General features: G+C 34.2%; 14 non-coding genes across 14 annotated transcripts; all 14 read left to right on the top strand.

Annotated features, from left to right (window-relative positions):
• Positions 1-1333: 1333 nt before the first annotated feature.
• On the top strand, positions 1334-1406 carry TRNAA-AGC (transfer RNA alanine (anticodon AGC)). The gene has a single exon. It is a non-coding gene; the product is annotated as a tRNA-Ala (tRNA).
• A 2443-nt stretch (positions 1407-3849) lies between these two features.
• Positions 3850-3922, top strand: TRNAA-AGC (transfer RNA alanine (anticodon AGC)). The gene has a single exon. It is a non-coding gene; the product is annotated as a tRNA-Ala (tRNA).
• Positions 3923-4210: 288 nt separating this feature from the next.
• Positions 4211-4283, top strand: TRNAA-AGC (transfer RNA alanine (anticodon AGC)). Its single transcript has one exon. It is a non-coding gene; the product is annotated as a tRNA-Ala (tRNA).
• A 1366-nt stretch (positions 4284-5649) lies between these two features.
• TRNAA-AGC (transfer RNA alanine (anticodon AGC)) lies at positions 5650-5722 on the top strand. The gene has a single exon. It is a non-coding gene; the product is annotated as a tRNA-Ala (tRNA).
• Positions 5723-6728: 1006 nt separating this feature from the next.
• TRNAA-AGC (transfer RNA alanine (anticodon AGC)) lies at positions 6729-6801 on the top strand. Its single transcript has one exon. It is a non-coding gene; the product is annotated as a tRNA-Ala (tRNA).
• A 1008-nt stretch (positions 6802-7809) lies between these two features.
• Positions 7810-7882, top strand: TRNAA-AGC (transfer RNA alanine (anticodon AGC)). Its single transcript has one exon. It is a non-coding gene; the product is annotated as a tRNA-Ala (tRNA).
• A 288-nt stretch (positions 7883-8170) lies between these two features.
• Positions 8171-8243, top strand: TRNAA-AGC (transfer RNA alanine (anticodon AGC)). The gene has a single exon. It is a non-coding gene; the product is annotated as a tRNA-Ala (tRNA).
• Positions 8244-9607: 1364 nt separating this feature from the next.
• On the top strand, positions 9608-9680 carry TRNAA-AGC (transfer RNA alanine (anticodon AGC)). Its single transcript has one exon. It is a non-coding gene; the product is annotated as a tRNA-Ala (tRNA).
• A 1725-nt stretch (positions 9681-11405) lies between these two features.
• On the top strand, positions 11406-11478 carry TRNAA-AGC (transfer RNA alanine (anticodon AGC)). The gene has a single exon. It is a non-coding gene; the product is annotated as a tRNA-Ala (tRNA).
• A 2086-nt stretch (positions 11479-13564) lies between these two features.
• Positions 13565-13637, top strand: TRNAA-AGC (transfer RNA alanine (anticodon AGC)). The gene has a single exon. It is a non-coding gene; the product is annotated as a tRNA-Ala (tRNA).
• A 646-nt stretch (positions 13638-14283) lies between these two features.
• TRNAA-AGC (transfer RNA alanine (anticodon AGC)) lies at positions 14284-14356 on the top strand. Its single transcript has one exon. It is a non-coding gene; the product is annotated as a tRNA-Ala (tRNA).
• A 1005-nt stretch (positions 14357-15361) lies between these two features.
• Positions 15362-15434, top strand: TRNAA-AGC (transfer RNA alanine (anticodon AGC)). Its single transcript has one exon. It is a non-coding gene; the product is annotated as a tRNA-Ala (tRNA).
• Positions 15435-17521: 2087 nt separating this feature from the next.
• On the top strand, positions 17522-17594 carry TRNAA-AGC (transfer RNA alanine (anticodon AGC)). Its single transcript has one exon. It is a non-coding gene; the product is annotated as a tRNA-Ala (tRNA).
• A 1008-nt stretch (positions 17595-18602) lies between these two features.
• On the top strand, positions 18603-18675 carry TRNAA-AGC (transfer RNA alanine (anticodon AGC)). Its single transcript has one exon. It is a non-coding gene; the product is annotated as a tRNA-Ala (tRNA).
• The last annotated feature ends 1358 nt before the right edge of the window (positions 18676-20033 follow it).

The following is a 20033-nucleotide window of genomic DNA, read 5'->3' as shown; positions in this document are numbered from 1 at the left end:
TGCTTTTATTAGGCATTCGTAGTAGTTCCACAAAAAATGGGTTGTTTTTTATGATTGCAGACATAGAAACCTCAGCTGGCATGGAGAATTAGTGTTTAAACTATTTTTAAAGACATTACAAAACTCAAAAATGGGAGAGAAACTTTATGTTTTCTTTGAAAAGAGAACATTTTGAAGGAAAGCTTATAAAAACTTTCAATATATAATGATATGATCTTCCAGTGCCTTTATTCTGAAAGTCACATGTGCTCATGGGGAATTAGCTCAAATGGTAGCGCGCTCGCTTAGCATGCGAGAGGTAGCGAGATCGATGCTCGCATTCTCCATATGTTTTTGTTTTGTCATTTTGCAATTCAAGTGCTTTTATTAGGCATTCGTAGTAGTTCCATAAAAAAATGGGTTGTTTTTTATGATTGCAGACACAGAAACCTCAGCTGGCATGGAGAATTAGTGTTTAAATATTTATAAAGACATTACAAAACTCAAAAATGGGTGAGAAACTTTATGTTTTCTATGAAAAGAGAATATTTTGAAGGAAAGCTTATAAAAACTTTCAATATATAATGACATGATCTTCCAGTGCCTTTATTCTGAAAAGTCACATGTGCTCATGGGTAATTAGCTCAAATAGTAGAACGCTCGCTTAGCATGCGAGAGGTAGCGAGATCGATGCTCGCATTCTCCATATGTTTTTGTTTTGTCATTTTGCAATTTAAGTGCTTTTATTAGGCCTTCGTAGTAGTTCCATAAAAAAATGGGTTGTTTTTTATGATTGCAGACACAGAAACCTCAGCTGGCATGGAGAATTAGTGTTTAAATATTTATAAAGACATTACAAAACTCAAAAATGGGAGAGAAACTTTATGTTTTCTATGAAAAGAGAATATTTTGAAGGAAAGCTTATAAAAACTTTCAATATATAATGACATGATCTTCCAGTGCCTTTATTCTGAAAAGTCACATGTGCTCATGGGGAATTAGCTCAAATGGTAGAGCGCTCACTTAGCATGCGAGAGGTAGCGATATCGATGCTCGCATTCTCCATATGTTTTTGTTTTGTCATTTTGCAATTCAAGTGCTTTTATTAGGCATTCGTAGTAGTTCCATAAAAAAAAATGGGTTGTTTTTTATGATTGCAGACATAGAAACCTCAGCTGGCATGGAGAATTAGTGTTTAAACTATTTTTAAAGACATTACAAAACTCAAAAATGGGAGAGAAACTTTATGTTTTCTTTGAAAAGAGAACATTTTGAAGGAAAGCTTATAAAAACTTTCAATATATAATGACATGATCTTCCAGTGCCTTTATTCTGAAAAGTCACATGTGCTCATGGGGAATTAGCTCAAATGGTAGAGCGCTCGCTTAGCATGCGAGAGGTAGCGAGATCGATGCTCGCATTCTCCATATGTTTTTGTTTTGTCATTTTGCAATTCAAGTGCTTTTATTAGGCATTCGTAGTAGTTCCATAAAAAAATGGGTTGTTTTTTATGATTGCAGACAGAGAAACCTCAGCTGGCATGGAGAATTAGTGTTTAAACTATTTTTAAAGACATTACAAAACTCAAAAATGGGAGAGAAACTTTATGTTTTCTTTGAAAAGAGAACATTTTGAAGGAAAGCTTATAAAAACTTTCAATATATAATGATATGATCTTCCAGTGCCTTTATTCTGAAATGTCACATGTGCTCATGGGGAATTAGCTCAAATGGTAGTGCGCTCGCTTAGCATGCGAGAGGTAGCGAGATCGATGCTTGCATTCTCCATATATTTTTGTTTTGTCATTTTGCAATTCAAGTGCTTTTATTAGGCATTCGTAGTAGTTCCATAGAAAAATGGGTTGTTTTTTATGATTGCAGACATAGAAACCTCAGCTGGCATGGAGAATTAGTGTTTAAATATTTGTAAAGACATTACAAAACTCAAAAATGGGAGAGAAACTTTATGTTTTCTATAAAAAGAGAATATTTTGAAGGAAAGCTTATAAAAACTTTCAATATATAATGACATGATCTTCCAGTGCCTTTATTCTGAAAAGTCACATGTGCTCATGGGGAATTAGCTCAAATGGTAGAGCGCTCGCTTAGCATGCGAGAGGTAGGGAGATTGATGCTCGCATACTCCATATGTTTTTGTTTTGTCATTTTGCAATTCAAGTGCTTTTATTAGGCATTCGTAGTAGTTCCATAAAAAAATGGGTTGTTTTTTATGATTGCAGACATAGAAACCTCGGCTGGCATGGAGAATTAGTGTTTAAACTATTTTTAAAGACATTACAAAACTCAAAAATGGGAGAGAAACTTTATGTTTTCTATGAAAAGAGAATATTTTGAAGGAAAGCTTATAAAAACTTTCAATGTATAATGATATGATCTTCCAGTGCCTTTATTCTGAAAAGTCACATGTGCTCATGGGGAATTAGCTCAAATGGTAGAGCACTCGCTTAGCATGCGAGAGGTAGGGAGATTGATGCTCGCATACTCCATATGTTTTTGTTTTGTCATTTTGCAATTCAAGTGCTTTTATTAGGCATTCGTAGTAGTTCCATAGAAAAATGGGTTGTTTTTTATGATTGCAGACACAGAAACCTCAGCTGGCATGGAAAATTAGTGTTTAAATATTTATAAAGACATTACAAAACTCAAAAATGGGAGAGAAACTTTATGTTTTCTATAAAAAGAGAATATTTTGAAGGAAAGCTTATAAAAACTTTCAATATATAATGACATGATCTTCCAGTGCCTTTATTCTGAAAAGTCACATGTGCTCATGGGGAATTAGCTCAAATGGTAGAGCGCTCGCTTAGCATGCGAGAGGTAGGGAGATTGATGCTCGCATACTCCATATGTTTTTGTTTTGTCATTTTGCAATTCAAGTGCTTTTATTAGGCATTCGTAGTAGTTCCATAAAAAAATGGGTTGTTTTTTATGATTGCAGACATAGAAACCTCGGCTGGCATGGAGAATTAGTGTTTAAACTATTTTTAAAGACATTACAAAACTCAAAAATGGGAGAGAAACTTTATGTTTTCTATGAAAAGAGAATATTTTGAAGGAAAGCTTATAAAAACTTTCAATGTATAATGATATGATCTTCCAGTGCCTTTATTCTGAAAAGTCACATGTGCTCATGGGGAATTAGCTCAAATGGTAGAGCACTCGCTTAGCATGCGAGAGGTAGGGAGATTGATGCTCGCATACTCCATATGTTTTTGTTTTGTCATTTTGCAATTCAAGTGCTTTTAATAGGCATTCGTAGTAGTTCCATAGAAAAATGGGTTGTTTTTTATGATTGCAGACACAGAAACCTCAGCTGGCATGGAGAATTAGTGTTTAAATATTTATAAAGACATTACAAAACTCAAAAATGGGAGAGAAACTTTATGTTTTCTATAAAAAGAGAATATTTTGAAGGAAAGCTTTTAAAAACTTTCAATATATAATGACTTGATCTTCCAGTGCCTTTATTCTGAAAAGTCACATGTGCTCATGGGGAATTAACTCAAATGGTAGAGCGCTCGCTTAGCATGCGAGAGGTAGCGAGATCGATGCTCGCATTCTCCATATGTTTTTGTTTTGTCATTTTGCAAATCAAGTGCTTTTATTAGGCATTCGTAGTAGTTCCATAAAAAAAGGGTTGTTTTTTATGATTGCAGACATAGAAACCTCAGCTGGCATGGAGAATTAGTGTTTAAACTATTTATAAAGACATTACAAAACTCAAAAATGGGAGAGAAACTTTATGTTTTCTATAAAAAGAGAATATTTTGAAGGAAAGCTTATAAAAACTTTCAATGTATAATGATATGATCTTCCAGTGCCTTTATTCTGAAAAGTCACATGTGCTCATGGGGAATTAGCTCAAATGGTAGAGCGCTCGCTTAGCATGCGAGAGGTAGCGAGATCGATGCTCGCATTCTCCATATGTTTTTGTTTTGTCATTTTGCAATTCAAGTGCTTTTATTAGGCATTCGTAGTAGTTCCATAAAAAAAATGGGTTGTTTTTTATGATTGCAGACATAGAAACCTCAGCTGGCATGGAGAATTAGTGTTTAAACTATTTTTAAAGACATTACAAAACTCAAAAATGGGAGAGAAACTTTATGTTTTCTTTGAAAAGAGAACATTTTGAAGGAAAGCTTATAAAAACTTTCAATATATAATGATATGATCTTCCAGTGCCTTTATTCTGATAGGTCACATGTGCTCATGGGGAATTAGCTCAAATGGTAGAGCGCTCGCTTAGCATGCGAGAGGTAGCGAGATCGATGCTCGCATTCTCCATATGTTTTTGTTTTGTCATTTTGCAATTCAAGTGCTTTTATTAGGCATTCGTAGTAGTTCCATAGAAAAATGGGTTGTTTTTTATGATTGCAGACATAGAAACCTCAGCTGGCATGGAGAATTAGTGTTTAAACTATTTTTAAAGACATTACAAAACTCAAAAATGGGAGAGAAACTTTATGTTTTCTATGAAAAGAGAATATTTTAAAGGAAAGCTTATAAAAACTTTCAATATATAATGATATGATCTTCCAGTGCCTTTATTCTGAAAAGTCACATGTGCTCATGGGGAATAAGCTCAAATAGTAGAGCGCTCGCTTAGCATGCGAGAGGTAGCGAGATCGATGCTCGCATTCTCCATATGTTTTTGTTTTGTCATTTTGCAATTCAAGTGCTTTTATTAGGCATTCGTAGTAGTTCCATAAAAAAATGGGTTGTTTTTTATGATTGCAGACACAGAAACCTCAGCTGGCATGGAGAATTAGTGTTTAAATATTTATAAAGACATTACAAAACTCAAAAATGGGAGAGAAACTTTATGTTTTCTATGAAAAGAGAATATTTTGAAGGAAAGCTTATAAAAACTTTCAATATATAATGACATGATCTTCCAGTGCCTTTATTCTGAAAAGTCACTTGTGCCCATGGGGAATTAGCTCAAATGGTAGCGCGCTCGCTTAGCATGCGAGTGGTAGCGAGATCGATGCTCGCATTCTCCATATGTTTTTGTTTTGTCATTTTGCAATTCAAGTGCTTTTATTAGGCATTCGTAGTAGTTCCATAAAAAAAATGGGTTGTTTTTTATGATTGCAGACATAGAAACCGCAGCTGGCATGGAGAATTAGTGTTTAAACTATTTTTAAAGACATTACAAAACTCAAAAATGGGAGAGAAACTTTATGTTTTCTTTGAAAAGAGAACATTTTGAAGGAAAGCTTATAAAAACTTTCAATATATAATGATATGATCTTCCAGTGCCTTTATTCTGAAAAGTCACATGTGCTCATGGGGAATTAGCTCAAATGGTAGCGCGCTCGCTTAGCATGCGAGAGGTAGCGAGATCGATGCTCGCATTCTCCATATGTTTTTGTTTTGTCATTTTGCAATTCAAGTGCTTTTATTAGGCATTCGTAGTAGTTCCATAAAAAAATGGGTTGTTTTTTATGATTGCAGACACAGAAACCTCAGCTGGCATGGAGAATTAGTGTTTAAATATTTATAAAGACATTACAAAACTCAAAAATGGGAGAGAAACTTTATGTTTTCTATGAAAAGAGAATATTTTGAAGGAAAGCTTATAAAAACTTTCAATATATAATGACATGATCTTCCAGTGCCTTTATTCTGAAAAGTCACATGTGCTCATGGGGAATTAGCTCAAATGGTAGAGCGCTCGCTTAGCATGCGAGAGGTAGCGAGATCGATGCTCGCATTCTCCATATATTTTTGTTTTGTCATTTTACAATTCAAGTGCTTTTATTAGGCATTCATATTAGTTCCATAAAAAAATGGGTTGTTTTTTATGATTGCAGACATAGAAACCTCAGCTGGCATGGAGAATTAGTGTTTAAACTATTTTTAAAGACATTACAAAACTCAAAAATGGGAGAGAAACTTTATGTTTTCTATGAAAAGAGAACATTTTGAAGGAAAGCTTATAAAAACTTTCAATATATAATGATATGATCTTCCAGTGCCTTTACTCTGAAAAGTCCCTTGTGCTCATGGGGAATTAGCTCAAATGGTAGAGCGCTCGCTTAGCATGGGAGAGGTAGCGAGATCGATGCTCGCGTTCTCCATATGTTTTTGTTTTGTCATTTTGCAATTCAAGTGCTTTTATTAGGCATTCGTAGTAGTTCCATAAAAAAATGGGTTGTTTTTTATGATTGCAGACATAGAAACCTCAGCTGGCATGGAGAATTAGTGTTTAAACTATTTTTAAAGACATTACAAAACTCAAAAATGGGAGAGAAACTTTATGTTTTCTATGAAAAGAGAATATTTTAAAGGAAAGCTTATAAAAACTTTCAATATATAATGATATGATCTTCCAGTGCCTTTATTCTGAAAAGTCACATGTGCTCATGGGGAATTAGCTCAAATAGTAGAGCGCTCGCTTAGCATGCGAGAGGTAGCGAGATCGATGCTCGCATTCTCCATATGTTTTTGTTTTGTCATTTTGCAATTCAAGTGCTTTTATTAGGCATTCGTAGTAGTTCCATAAATAAATGGGTTGTTTTTTATGATTGCAGACACAGAAACCTCAGCTGGCATGGAGAATTAGTGTTTAAATATTTATAAAGACATTACAAAACTCAAAAATGGGAGAGAAACTTTATGTTTTCTATGAAAAGAGAATATTTTGAAGGAAAGCTTATAAAAACTTTCAATATATAATGACATGATCTTCCAGTGCCTTTATTCTGAAAAGTCACATGTGCTCATGGGGAATTAGCTCAAATGGTAGAGCGCTCGCTTAGCATGCGAGAGGTAGCGAGATCGATGCTCGCATTCTCCATATGTTTTTGTTTTGTCATTTTGCAATTCAAGTGCTTTTATTAGGCATTCGTAGTAGTTCCATAAAAAAAATGGGTTGTTTTTTATGATTGCAGACATAGAAACCTCAGCTGGCATGGAGAATTAGTGTTTAAACTATTTTTAAAGACATTACAAAACTCAAAAATGGGAGAGAAACTTTATGTTTTCTATGAAAAGAGAATATTTTAAAGGAAAGCTTATAAAAACTTTCAATATATAATGATATGATCTTCTAGTGCCTTTATTCTGAAAAGTCACATGTGCTCATGGGGAATTAGCTCAAATGGAAGAGCGCTCGCTTAGCATGCGAGAGGTAGCGAGATCGATGCTCGCATTCTCCATATGTTTTTGTTTTGTCATTTTGCAATTCAAGTGCTTTTATTAGGCATTCGTAGTAGTTCCATAAAAAAATAGGTTGTTTTTTATGATTGCAGACATAGAAACCTCAGCTGGCATGGAGAATTAGTGTTTAAACTATTTTTAAAGACATTACAAAACTCAAAAATGGGAGAGAAACTTTATGTTTTCTATGAAAAGAGAATATTTTGAAGGAAAGCTTATAAAAACTTTCAATATATAATGATATGATCTTCCAGTGCCTTTATTCTGAAATGTCACATGTGTTCATGGGGAATTAGCTCAAATGGTAGAGCGCTCGCTTCGCATGCGAGAGGTAGCGAGATCAATGCTCGCATTCTCCATATATTTTTGTTTTGTCATTTTGCAATTCAAGTGCTTTTATTAGGCATTCGTAGTAGTTCCATAAAAAAATGGGTTGTTTTTTATGATTGCAGACATAGAAACCTCAGCTGGCATGGAGAATTAGTGTTTAAACTATTTTTAAAGACATTACAAAACTCAAAAATGGGAGAGAAACTTTATGTTTTCTTTGAAAAGAGAACATTTTGAAGGAAAGCTTATAAAAACTTTCAATATATAATGATATGATCTTCCAGTGCCTTTATTCTGATAGGTCACATGTGCTCATGGGGAATTAGCTCAAATGGTAGAGCGCTCGCTTAGCATGCGAGAGGTAGCGAGATCGATGCTCGCATTCTCCATATGTTTTTGTTTTGTCATTTTGCAATTCAAGTGCTTTTATTAGGCATTCGTAGTAGTTCCATAAAAACAATGGGTTGTTTTTTATGATTGCAGACATAGAAACCTCAGCTGGCATGGAGAATTAGTGTTTAAACTATTTTTAAAGACATTACAAAACTCAAAAATGGGAGAGAAACTTTATGTTTTCTTTGAAAAGAGAACATTTTGAAGGAAAGCTTATAAAAACTTTCAATATATAATGATATGATCTTCCAGTGCCTTTATTCTGATAGGTCACATGTGCTCATGGGGAATTAGCTCAAATGGTAGAGCGCTCGCTTAGCATGCGAGAGGTAGCGAGATCGATGCTCGCATTCTCCATATGTTTTTGTTTTGTCATTTTGCAATTCAAGTGCTTTTATTAGGCATTCGTAGTAGTTCCATAAAAAAATGGGTTGTTTTTTATGATTGCAGACACAGAAACCTCAGCTGGCATGGAGAATTAGTGTTTAAATATTTATAAAGACATTACAAAACTCAAAAATGGGAGAGAAACTTTATGTTTTCTTTGAAAAGAGAACATTTTGAAGGAAAGCTTATAAAAACTTTCAATATATAATGATATGATCTTCCAGTGCCTTTATTCTGAAAAGTCACATGTGCTCATGGGGAATAAGCTCAAATAGTAGAGCGCTCGCTTAGCATGCGAGAGGTAGCGAGATCGATGCTCGCATTCTCCATATGTTTTTGTTTTGTCATTTTGCAATTCAAGTGCTTTTATTAGGCATTCGTAGTAGTTCCATAAAAAAATGGGTTGTTTTTTATGATTGCAGACACAGAAACCTCAGCTGGCATGGAGAATTAGTGTTTAAATATTTATAAAGACATTACAAAACTCAAAAATGGGAGAGAAACTTTATGTTTTCTATGAAAAGAGAATATTTTGAAGGAAAGCTTATAAAAACTTTCAATATATAATGACATGATCTTCCAGTGCCTTTATTCTGAAAAGTCACTTGTGCCCATGGGGAATTAGCTCAAATGGTAGAGCGCTCGCTTAGCATGCGAGTGGTAGCGAGATCGATGCTCGCATTCTTCATATGTTTTTGTTTTGTCATTTTGCAATTCAAGTGCTTTTATTAGGCATTCGTAGTAGTTCCATAAAAAAAATGGGTTGTTTTTTATGATTGCAGACATAGAAACCGCAGCTGGCATGGAGAATTAGTGTTTAAACTATTTTTAAAGACATTACAAAACTCAAAAATGGGAGAGAAACTTTATGTTTTCTTTGAAAAGAGAACATTTTGAAGGAAAGCTTATAAAAACGTTCAATATATAATGATATGATCTTCCAGTGCCTTTATTCTGAAAAGTCACATGTGCTCATGGGGAATTAGCTCAAATGGTAGCGCGCTCGCTTAGCATGCGAGAGGTAGCGAGATCGATGCTCGCATTCTCCATATGTTTTTGTTTTGTCATTTTGCAATTCAAGTGCTTTTATTAGGCATTCGTAGTAGTTCCATAAAAAATGGGTTGTTTTTTATGATTGCAGACACAGAAACCTCAGCTGGCATGGAGAATTAGTGTTTAAATATTTATAAAGACATTACAAAACTCAAAAATGGGAGAGAAACTTTATGTTTTCTATGAAAAGAGAATATTTTGAAGGAAAGCTTATAAAAACTTTCAATATATAATGACATGATCTTCCAGTGCCTTTATTCTGAAAAATCACATGTGCTCATGGGGAATTAGCTCAAATGGTAGAGCGCTCGCTTAGCATGCGAGAGGTAGCGAGATCGATGCTCGCATTCTCCATATATTGTTGTTTTGTCATTTTACAATTCAAGTGCTTTTATTAGGCATTCGTATTAGTTCCATAAAAAAATGGGTTGTTTTTTATGATTGCAGACATAGAAACCTCAGCTGGCATGGAGAATTAGTGTTTAAACTATTTTTAAAGACATTACAAAACTCAAAAATGGGAGAGAAACTTTATGTTTTCTATTAAAAGAGAACATTTTGAAGGAAAGCTTATAAAAACTTTCAATATATAATGATATGATCTTCCAGTGCCTTTATTCTGAAAGGTCCATCGTGCTCATGGGGAATTAGCTCAAATGGTAGAGCGCTCGCTTAGCATGCGAGAGGTAACGAGATCGATGCTCGCATTCTCCATATGTTTTTGTTTTGTCATTTTGCAATTCAAGTGCTTTTATTAGGCATTCGTAGTAGTTCCATAAATAAATGGGTTGTTTTTTATGATTGCAGACACAGAAACCTAAGCTGGCATGGAGAATTAGTGTTTAAATATTTATAAAGACATTACAAAACTCAAAAATGGGAGAGAAACTTTATGTTTTCTATGAAAAGAGAATATTTTGAAGGAAAGCTTATAAAAACTTTCAATATATAATGACATGATCTTCCAGTGCCTTTATTCTGAAAAGTCACATGTGCTCATGGGGAATTAGCTCACATGGTAGAGCGCTCGCTTAGCATGCGAGAGGTAGCGAGATCAATGCTCGCATTCTCCATATGTTTTTGTTTTGTCATTTTGCAATTCAAGTGCTTTTATTAGGCATTCGTAGTAGTTCCATAAAAAAAATGGGTTGTTTTTTATGATTGCAGACATAGAAACCTCAGCTGGCATGGAGAATTAGTGTTTAAACTATTTTTAAAGACATTACAAAACTCAAAAATGGGAGAGAAACTTTATGTTTTCTATGAAAAGAGAATATTTTAAAGGAAAGCTTATAAAAACTTTCAATATATAATGATATGATCTTCTAGTGCCTTTATTCTGAAAAGTCACATGTGCTCATGGGGAATTAGCTCAAATGGAAGAGCGCTCGCTTAGCATGCGAGAGGTAGCGAGATCGATGCTCGCATTCTCCATATGTTTTTGTTTTGTCATTTTGCAATTCAAGTGCTTTTATTAGGCATTCGTAGTAGTTCCATAAAAAAATAGGTTGTTTTTTATGATTGCAGACATAGAAACCGCAGCTGGCATGGAGAATTAGTGTTTAAACTATTTTTAAAGACATTACAAAACTCAAAAATGGGAGAGAAACTTTATGTTTTCTTTGAAAAGAGAACATTTTGAAGGAAAGCTTATAAAAACGTTCAATATATAATGATATGATCTTCCAGTGCCTTTATTCTGAAAAGTCACATGTGCTCATGGGGAATTAGCTCAAATGGTAGCGCGCTCGCTTAGCATGCGAGAGGTAGCGAGATCGATGCTCGCATTCTCCATATGTTTTTGTTTTGTCATTTTGCAATTCAAGTGCTTTTATTAGGCATTCGTAGTAGTTCCATAAAAAATGGGTTGTTTTTTATGATTGCAGACAGAGAAACCTCAGCTGGCATGGAGAATTAGTGTTTAAATATTTATAAAGACATTACAAAACTCAAAAATGGGAGAGAAACTTTATGTTTTCTATGAAAAGAGAATATTTTGAAGGAAAGCTTATAAAAACTTTCAATATATAATGACATGATCTTCCAGTGCCTTTATTCTGAAAAATCACATGTGCTCATGGGGAATTAGCTCAAATGGTAGAGCGCTCGCTTAGCATGCGAGAGGTAGCGAGATCGATGCTCGCATTCTCCATATATTGTTGTTTTGTCATTTTACAATTCAAGTGCTTTTATTAGGCATTCGTATTAGTTCCATAAAAAAATGGGTTGTTTTTTATGATTGCAGACATAGAAACCTCAGCTGGCATGGAGAATTAGTGTTTAAACTATTTTTAAAGACATTACAAAACTCAAAAATGGGAGAGAAACTTTATGTTTTCTATTAAAAGAGAACATTTTGAAGGAAAGCTTATAAAAACTTTCAATATATAATGATATGATCTTCCAGTGCCTTTATTCTGAAAGGTCCATCGTGCTCATGGGGAATTAGCTCAAATGGTAGAGCGCTCGCTTAGCATGCGAGAGGTAACGAGATCGATGCTCGCATTCTCCATATGTTTTTGTTTTGTCATTTTGCAATTCAAGTGCTTTTATTAGGCATTCGTAGTAGTTCCATAAAAAAATGGGTTGTTTTTTATGATTGCAGACATAGAAACCTCAGCTGGCATGGAGAATTAGTGTTTAAACTATTTTTAAAGACATTACAAAACTCAAAAATGGGAGAGAAACTTTATGTTTTCTATGAAAAGAGAATATTTTAAAGGAAAGCTTATAAAAACTTTCAATATATAATGATATGATCTTCCAGTGCCTTTATTCTGAAAAGTCACATGTGCTCATGGGGAATTAGCTCAAATAGTAGAGCGCTCGCTTAGCATGCGAGAGGTAGCGAGATCGATGCTCGCATTCTCCATATGTTTTTGTTTTGTCATTTTGCAATTCAAGTGCTTTTATTAGGCATTCGTAGTAGTTCCATAAATAAATGGGTTGTTTTTTATGATTGCAGACACAGAAACCTAAGCTGGCATGGAGAATTAGTGTTTAAATATTTATAAAGACATTACAAAACTCAAAAATGGGAGAGAAACTTTATGTTTTCTATGAAAAGAGAATATTTTGAAGGAAAGCTTATAAAAACTTTCAATATATAATGACATGATCTTCCAGTGCCTTTATTCTGAAAAGTCACATGTGCTCATGGGGAATTAGCTCAAATGGTAGAGCGCTCGCTTAGCATGCGAGAGGTAGCGAGATCAATGCTCGCATTCTCCATATGTTTTTGTTTTGTCATTTTGCAATTCAAGTGCTTTTATTAGGCATTCGTAGTAGTTCCATAAAAAAAATGGGTTGTTTTTTATGATTGCAGACATAGAAACCTCAGCTGGCATGGAGAATTAGTGTTTAAACTATTTTTAAAGACATTACAAAACTCAAAAATGGGAGAGAAACTTTATGTTTTCTATGAAAAGAGAATATTTTAAAGGAAAGCTTATAAAAACTTTCAATATATAATGATATGATCTTCTAGTGCCTTTATTCTGAAAAGTCACATGTGCTCATGGGGAATTAGCTCAAATGGAAGAGCGCTCGCTTAGCATGCGAGAGGTAGCGAGATCGATGCTCGCATTCTCCATATGTTTTTGTTTTGTCATTTTGCAATTCAAGTGCTTTTATTAGGCATTCGTAGTAGTTCCATAAAAAAATAGGTTGTTTTTTATGATTGCAGACATAGAAACCTCAGCTGGCATGGAGAATTAGTGTTTAAACTATTTTTAAAGACATTACAAAACTCAAAAATGGGAGAGAAACTTTATGTTTTCTATGAAAAGAGAATATTTTAAAGGAAAGCTTATAAAAACTTTCAATATATAATGATATGATCTTCTAGTGCCTTTATTCTGAAAAGTCACATGTGCTCATGGGGAATTAGCTCAAATGGAAGAGCGCTCGCTTAGCATGCGAGAGGTAGCGAGATCGATGCTCGCATTCTCCATATGTTTTTGTTTTGTCATTTTGCAATTCAAGTGCTTTTATTAGGCATTCGTAGTAGTTCCATAAAAAATAGGTTGTTTTTTATGATTGCAGACACAGAAACCTCAGCTGGCATGGAGAATTAGTGTTTAAACTATTTTTAAAGACATTACAAAACTCAAAAATGGGAGAGAAACTTTATGTTTTCTATGAAAAGAGAATATTTTGAAGGAAAGCTTATAAAAACTTTCAATATATAATGACATGATCTTCCAGTGCCTTTATTCTGAAAAATCACATGTGCTCATGGGGAATTAGCTCAAATGGTAGAGCGCTCGCTTAGCATGCGAGAGGTAGCGAGATCGATGCTCGCATTCTCCATATATTGTTGTTTTGTCATTTTACAATTCAAGTGCTTTTATTAGGCATTCGTATTAGTTCCATAAAAAAATGGGTTGTTTTTTATGATTGCAGACATAGAAACCTCAGCTGGCATGGAGAATTAGTGTTTAAACTATTTTTAAAGACATTACAAAACTCAAAAATGGGAGAGAAACTTTATGTTTTCTTTGAAAAGAGAACATTTTGAAGGAAAGCTTATAAAAACTTTCAATATATAATGATATGATCTTCCAGTGCCTTTATTCTGAAAAGTCACATGTGCTCATGGGGAATTAGCTCAAATGGTAGCGCGCTCGCTTAGCATGCGAGAGGTAGCGAGATCGATGCTCGCATTCTCCATATGTTTTTGTTTTGTCATTTTGCAATTCAAGTGCTTTTATTAGGCATTCGTAGTAGTTCCATAAAAAAATGGGTTGTTTTTTATGATTGCAGACACAGAAACCTCAGCTGGCATGGAGAATTAGTGTTTAAATATTTATAAAGACATTACAAAACTCAAAAATGGGAGAGAAACTTTATGTTTTCTATGAAAAGAGAATATTTTGAAGGAAAGCTTATAAAAACTTTCAATATATAATGACATGATCTTCCAGTGCCTTTATTCTGAAAAGTCACATGTGCTCATGGGGAATTAGCTCAAATGGTAGAGCGCTCGCTTAGCATGCGAGAGGTAGCGAGATCGATGCTCGCATTCTCCATATATTTTTGTTTTGTCATTTTACAATTCAAGTGCTTTTATTAGGCATTCGTATTAGTTCCATAAAAAAATGGGTTGTTTTTTATGATTGCAGACATAGAAACCTCAGCTGGCATGGAGAATTAGTGTTTAAACTATTTTTAAAGACATTACAAAACTCAAAAATGGGAGAGAAACTTTATGTTTTCTATGAAAAGAGAACATTTTGAAGGAAAGCTTATAAAAACTTTCAATATATAATGATATGATCTTCCAGTGCCTTTATTCTGAAAAGTCCCTTGTGCTCATGGGGAATTAGCTCAAATGGTAGAGCGCTCGCTTAGCATGGGAGAGGTAGCGAGATCGATGCTCGCGTTCTCCATATGTTTTTGTTTTGTCATTTTGCAATTCAAGTGCTTTTATTAGGCATTCGTAGTAGTTCCATAAAAAAATGGGTTGTTTTTTATGATTGCAGACACAGAAACCTCAGCTGGCATGGAGAATTAGTGTTTAAATATTTATAAAGACATTACAAAACTCAAAAATGGGAGAGAAACTTTATGTTTTCTATGAAAAGAGAATATTTTAAAGGAAAGCTTATAAAAACTTTCAATATATAATGATATGATCTTCCAGTGCCTTTATTCTGAAAAGTCACATGTGCTCATGGGGAATTAGCTCAAATAGTAGAGCGCTCGCTTAGCATGCGAGAGGTAGCGAGATCGATGCTCGCATTCTCCATATGTTTTTGTTTTGTCATTTTGCAATTCAAGTGCTTTTATTAGGCATTCGTAGTAGTTCCATAAATAAATGGGTTGTTTTTTATGATTGCAGACACAGAAACCTCAGCTGGCATGGAGAATTAGTGTTTAAATATTTATAAAGACATTACAAAACTCAAAAATGGGAGAGAAACTTTATGTTTTCTATGAAAAGAGAATATTTTGAAGGAAAGCTTATAAAAACTTTCAATATATAATGACATGATCTTCCAGTGCCTTTATTCTGAAAAGTCACATGTGCTCATGGGGAATTAGCTCAAATGGTAGAGCGCTCGCTTAGCATGCGAGAGGTAGCGAGATCGATGCTCGCATTCTCCATATGTTTTTGTTTTGTCATTTTGCAATTCAAGTGCTTTTATTAGGCATTCGTAGTAGTTCCATAAAAAAAATGGGTTGTTTTTTATGATTGCAGACATAGAAACCTCAGCTGGCATGGAGAATTAGTGTTTAAACTATTTTTAAAGACATTACAAAACTCAAAAATGGGAGAGAAACTTTATGTTTTCTATGAAAAGAGAAAATTTTAAAGGAAAGCTTATAAAAACTTTCAATATATAATGATATGATCTTCTAGTGCCTTTATTCTGAAAAGTCACATGTTCTCATGGGGAATTAGCTCAAATGGAAGAGCGCTCGCTTAGCATGCGAGAGGTAGCGAGATCAATGCTCGCATTCTCCATATGTTTTTGTTTTGTCATTTTGCAATTCAAGTGCTTTTATTAGGCATTCGTAGTAGTTCCATAAAAAAAATGGGTTGTTTTTTATGATTGCAGACATAGAAACCTCAGCTGGCATGGAGAATTAGTGTTTAAACTATTTTTAAAGACATTACAAAACTCAAAAATGGGAGAGAAACTTTATGTTTTCTATTAAAAGAGAACATTTTGAAGGAAAGCTTATAAAAACTTTCAATATATAATGATATGATCTTCCAGTGCCTTTATTCTGAAAGGTCCATCGTGCTCATGGGGAATTAGCTCAAATGGTAGAGCGCTCGCTTAGCATGCGAGAGGTAACGAGATCGATGCTCGCATTCTCCATATGTTTTTGTTTTGTCATTTTGCAATTCAAGTGCTTTTATTAGGCATTCGTAGTAGTTCCATAAATAAATGGGTTGTTTTTTATGATTGCAGACACAGAAACCTAAGCTGGCATGGAGAATTAGTGTTTAAATATTTATAAAGACATTACAAAACTCAAAAATGGGAGAGAAACTTTATGTTTTCTATGAAAAGAGAATATTTTGAAGGAAAGCTTATAAAAACTTTCAATATATAATGACATGATCTTCCAGTGCCTTTATTCTGAAAAGTCACATGTGCTCATGGGGAATTAGCTCACATGGTAGAGCGCTCGCTTAGCATGCGAGAGGTAGCGAGATCAATGCTCGCATTCTCCATATGTTTTTGTTTTGTCATTTTGCAATTCAAGTGCTTTTATTAGGCATTCGTAGTAGTTCCATAAAAAAAATGGGTTGTTTTTTATGATTGCAGACATAGAAACCTCAGCTGGCATGGAGAATTAGTGTTTAAACTATTTTTAAAGACATTACAAAACTCAAAAATGGGAGAGAAACTTTATGTTTTCTATGAAAAGAGAATATTTTAAAGGAAAGCTTATAAAAACTTTCAATATATAATGATATGATCTTCTAGTGCCTTTATTCTGAAAAGTCACATGTGCTCATGGGGAATTAGCTCAAATGGAAGAGCGCTCGCTTAGCATGCGAGAGGTAGCGAGATCGATGCTCGCATTCTCCATATGTTTTTGTTTTGTCATTTTGCAATTCAAGTGCTTTTATTAGGCATTCGTAGTAGTTCCATAAAAAAATAGGTTGTTTTTTATGATTGCAGACATAGAAACCGCAGCTGGCATGGAGAATTAGTGTTTAAACTATTTTTAAAGACATTACAAAACTCAAAAATGGGAGAGAAACTTTATGTTTTCTTTGAAAAGAGAACATTTTGAAGGAAAGCTTATAAAAACGTTCAATATATAATGATATGATCTTCCAGTGCCTTTATTCTGAAAAGTCACATGTGCTCATGGGGAATTAGCTCAAATGGTAGCGCGCTCGCTTAGCATGCGAGAGGTAGCGAGATCGATGCTCGCATTCTCCATATGTTTTTGTTTTGTCATTTTGCAATTCAAGTGCTTTTATTAGGCATTCGTAGTAGTTCCATAAAAAATGGGTTGTTTTTTATGATTGCAGACAGAGAAACCTCAGCTGGCATGGAGAATTAGTGTTTAAATATTTATAAAGACATTACAAAACTCAAAAATGGGAGAGAAACTTTATGTTTTCTATGAAAAGAGAATATTTTGAAGGAAAGCTTATAAAAACTTTCAATATATAATGACATGATCTTCCAGTGCCTTTATTCTGAAAAATCACATGTGCTCATGGGGAATTAGCTCAAATGGTAGAGCGCTCGCTTAGCATGCGAGAGGTAGCGAGATCGATGCTCGCATTCTCCATATATTGTTGTTTTGTCATTTTACAATTCAAGTGCTTTTATTAGGCATTCGTATTAGTTCCATAAAAAAATGGGTTGTTTTTTATGATTGCAGACATAGAAACCTCAGCTGGCATGGAGAATTAGTGTTTAAACTATTTTTAAAGACATTACAAAACTCAAAAATGGGAGAGAAACTTTATGTTTTCTATTAAAAGAGAACATTTTGAAGGAAAGCTTATAAAAACTTTCAATATATAATGATATGATCTTCCAGTGCCTTTATTCTGAAAGGTCCATCGTGCTCATGGGGAATTAGCTCAAATGGTAGAGCGCTCGCTTAGCATGCGAGAGGTAACGAGATCGATGCTCGCATTCTCCATATGTTTTTGTTTTGTCATTTTGCAATTCAAGTGCTTTTATTAGGCATTCGTAGTAGTTCCATAAAAAAATGGGTTGTTTTTTATGATTGCAGACATAGAAACCTCAGCTGGCATGGAGAATTAGTGTTTAAACTATTTTTAAAGACATTACAAAACTCAAAAATGGGAGAGAAACTTTATGTTTTCTATGAAAAGAGAATATTTTAAAGGAAAGCTTATAAAAACTTTCAATATATAATGATATGATCTTCCAGTGCCTTTATTCTGAAAAGTCACATGTGCTCATGGGGAATTAGCTCAAATAGTAGAGCGCTCGCTTAGCATGCGAGAGGTAGCGAGATCGATGCTCGCATTCTCCATATGTTTTTGTTTTGTCATTTTGCAATTCAAGTGCTTTTATTAGGCATTCGTAGTAGTTCCATAAAAACAATGGGTTGTTTTTTATGATTGCAGACATAGAAACCTCAGCTGGCATGGAGAATTAGTGTTTAAACTATTTTTAAAGACATTACAAAACTCAAAAATGGGAGAGAAACTTTATGTTTTCTTTGAAAAGAGAACATTTTGAAGGAAAGCTTATAAAAACTTTCAATATATAATGATATGATCTTCCAGTGCCTTTATTCTGATAGGTCACATGTGCTCATGGGGAATTAGCTCAAATGGTAGAGCGCTCGCTTAGCATGCGAGAGGTAGCGAGATCGATGCTCGCATTCTCCATATGTTTTTGTTTTGTCATTTTGCAATTCAAGTGCTTTTATTAGGCATTCGTAGTAGTTCCATAAAAAAATGGGTTGTTTTTTATGATTGCAGACACAGAAACCTCAGCTGGCATGGAGAATTAGTGTTTAAATATTTATAAAGACATTACAAAACTCAAAAATGGGAGAGAAACTTTATGTTTTCTTTGAAAAGAGAACATTTTGAAGGAAAGCTTATAAAAACTTTCAATATATAATGATATGATCTTCCAGTGCCTTTATTCTGAAAAGTCACATGTGCTCATGGGGAATAAGCTCAAATAGTAGAGCGCTCGCTTAGCATGCGAGAGGTAGCGAGATCGATGCTCGCATTCTCCATATGTTTTTGTTTTGTCATTTTGCAATTCAAGTGCTTTTATTAGGCATTCGTAGTAGTTCCATAAAAAAATGGGTTGTTTTTTATGATTGCAGACACAGAAACCTCAGCTGGCATGGAGAATTAGTGTTTAAATATTTATAAAGACATTACAAAACTCAAAAATGGGAGAGAAACTTTATGTTTTCTATGAAAAGAGAATATTTTGAAGGAAAGCTTATAAAAACTTTCAATATATAATGACATGATCTTCCAGTGCCTTTATTCTGAAAAGTCACTTGTGCCCATGGGGAATTAGCTCAAATGGTAGAGCGCTCGCTTAGCATGCGAGTGGTAGCGAGATCGATGCTCGCATTCTTCATATGTTTTTGTTTTGTCATTTTGCAATTCAAGTGCTTTTATTAGGCATTCGTAGTAGTTCCATAAAAAAAATGGGTTGTTTTTTATGATTGCAGACATAGAAACCGCAGCTGGCATGGAGAATTAGTGTTTAAACTATTTTTAAAGACATTACAAAACTCAAAAATGGGAGAGAAACTTTATGTTTTCTTTGAAAAGAGAACATTTTGAAGGAAAGCTTATAAAAACGTTCAATATATAATGATATGATCTTCCAGTGCCTTTATTCTGAAAAGTCACATGTGCTCATGGGGAATTAGCTCAAATGGTAGCGCGCTCGCTTAGCATGCGAGAGGTAGCGAGATCGATGCTCGCATTCTCCATATGTTTTTGTTTTGTCATTTTGCAATTCAAGTGCTTTTATTAGGCATTCGTAGTAGTTCCATAAAAAATGGGTTGTTTTTTATGATTGCAGACACAGAAACCTCAGCTGGCATGGAGAATTAGTGTTTAAATATTTATAAAGACATTACAAAACTCAAAAATGGGAGAGAAACTTTATGTTTTCTATGAAAAGAGAATATTTTGAAGGAAAGCTTATAAAAACTTTCAATATATAATGACATGATCTTCCAGTGCCTTTATTCTGAAAAATCACATGT

This window comes from Pseudophryne corroboree, chromosome 4 (assembly GCF_028390025.1).
Source record: "Pseudophryne corroboree isolate aPseCor3 chromosome 4, aPseCor3.hap2, whole genome shotgun sequence".
Classification (NCBI taxonomy): Eukaryota; Metazoa; Chordata; class Amphibia; order Anura; family Myobatrachidae; genus Pseudophryne; species Pseudophryne corroboree.
Note: the sequence above shows the minus strand (reverse complement) of the source record. Positions and strands in the feature narration are given on the sequence as shown.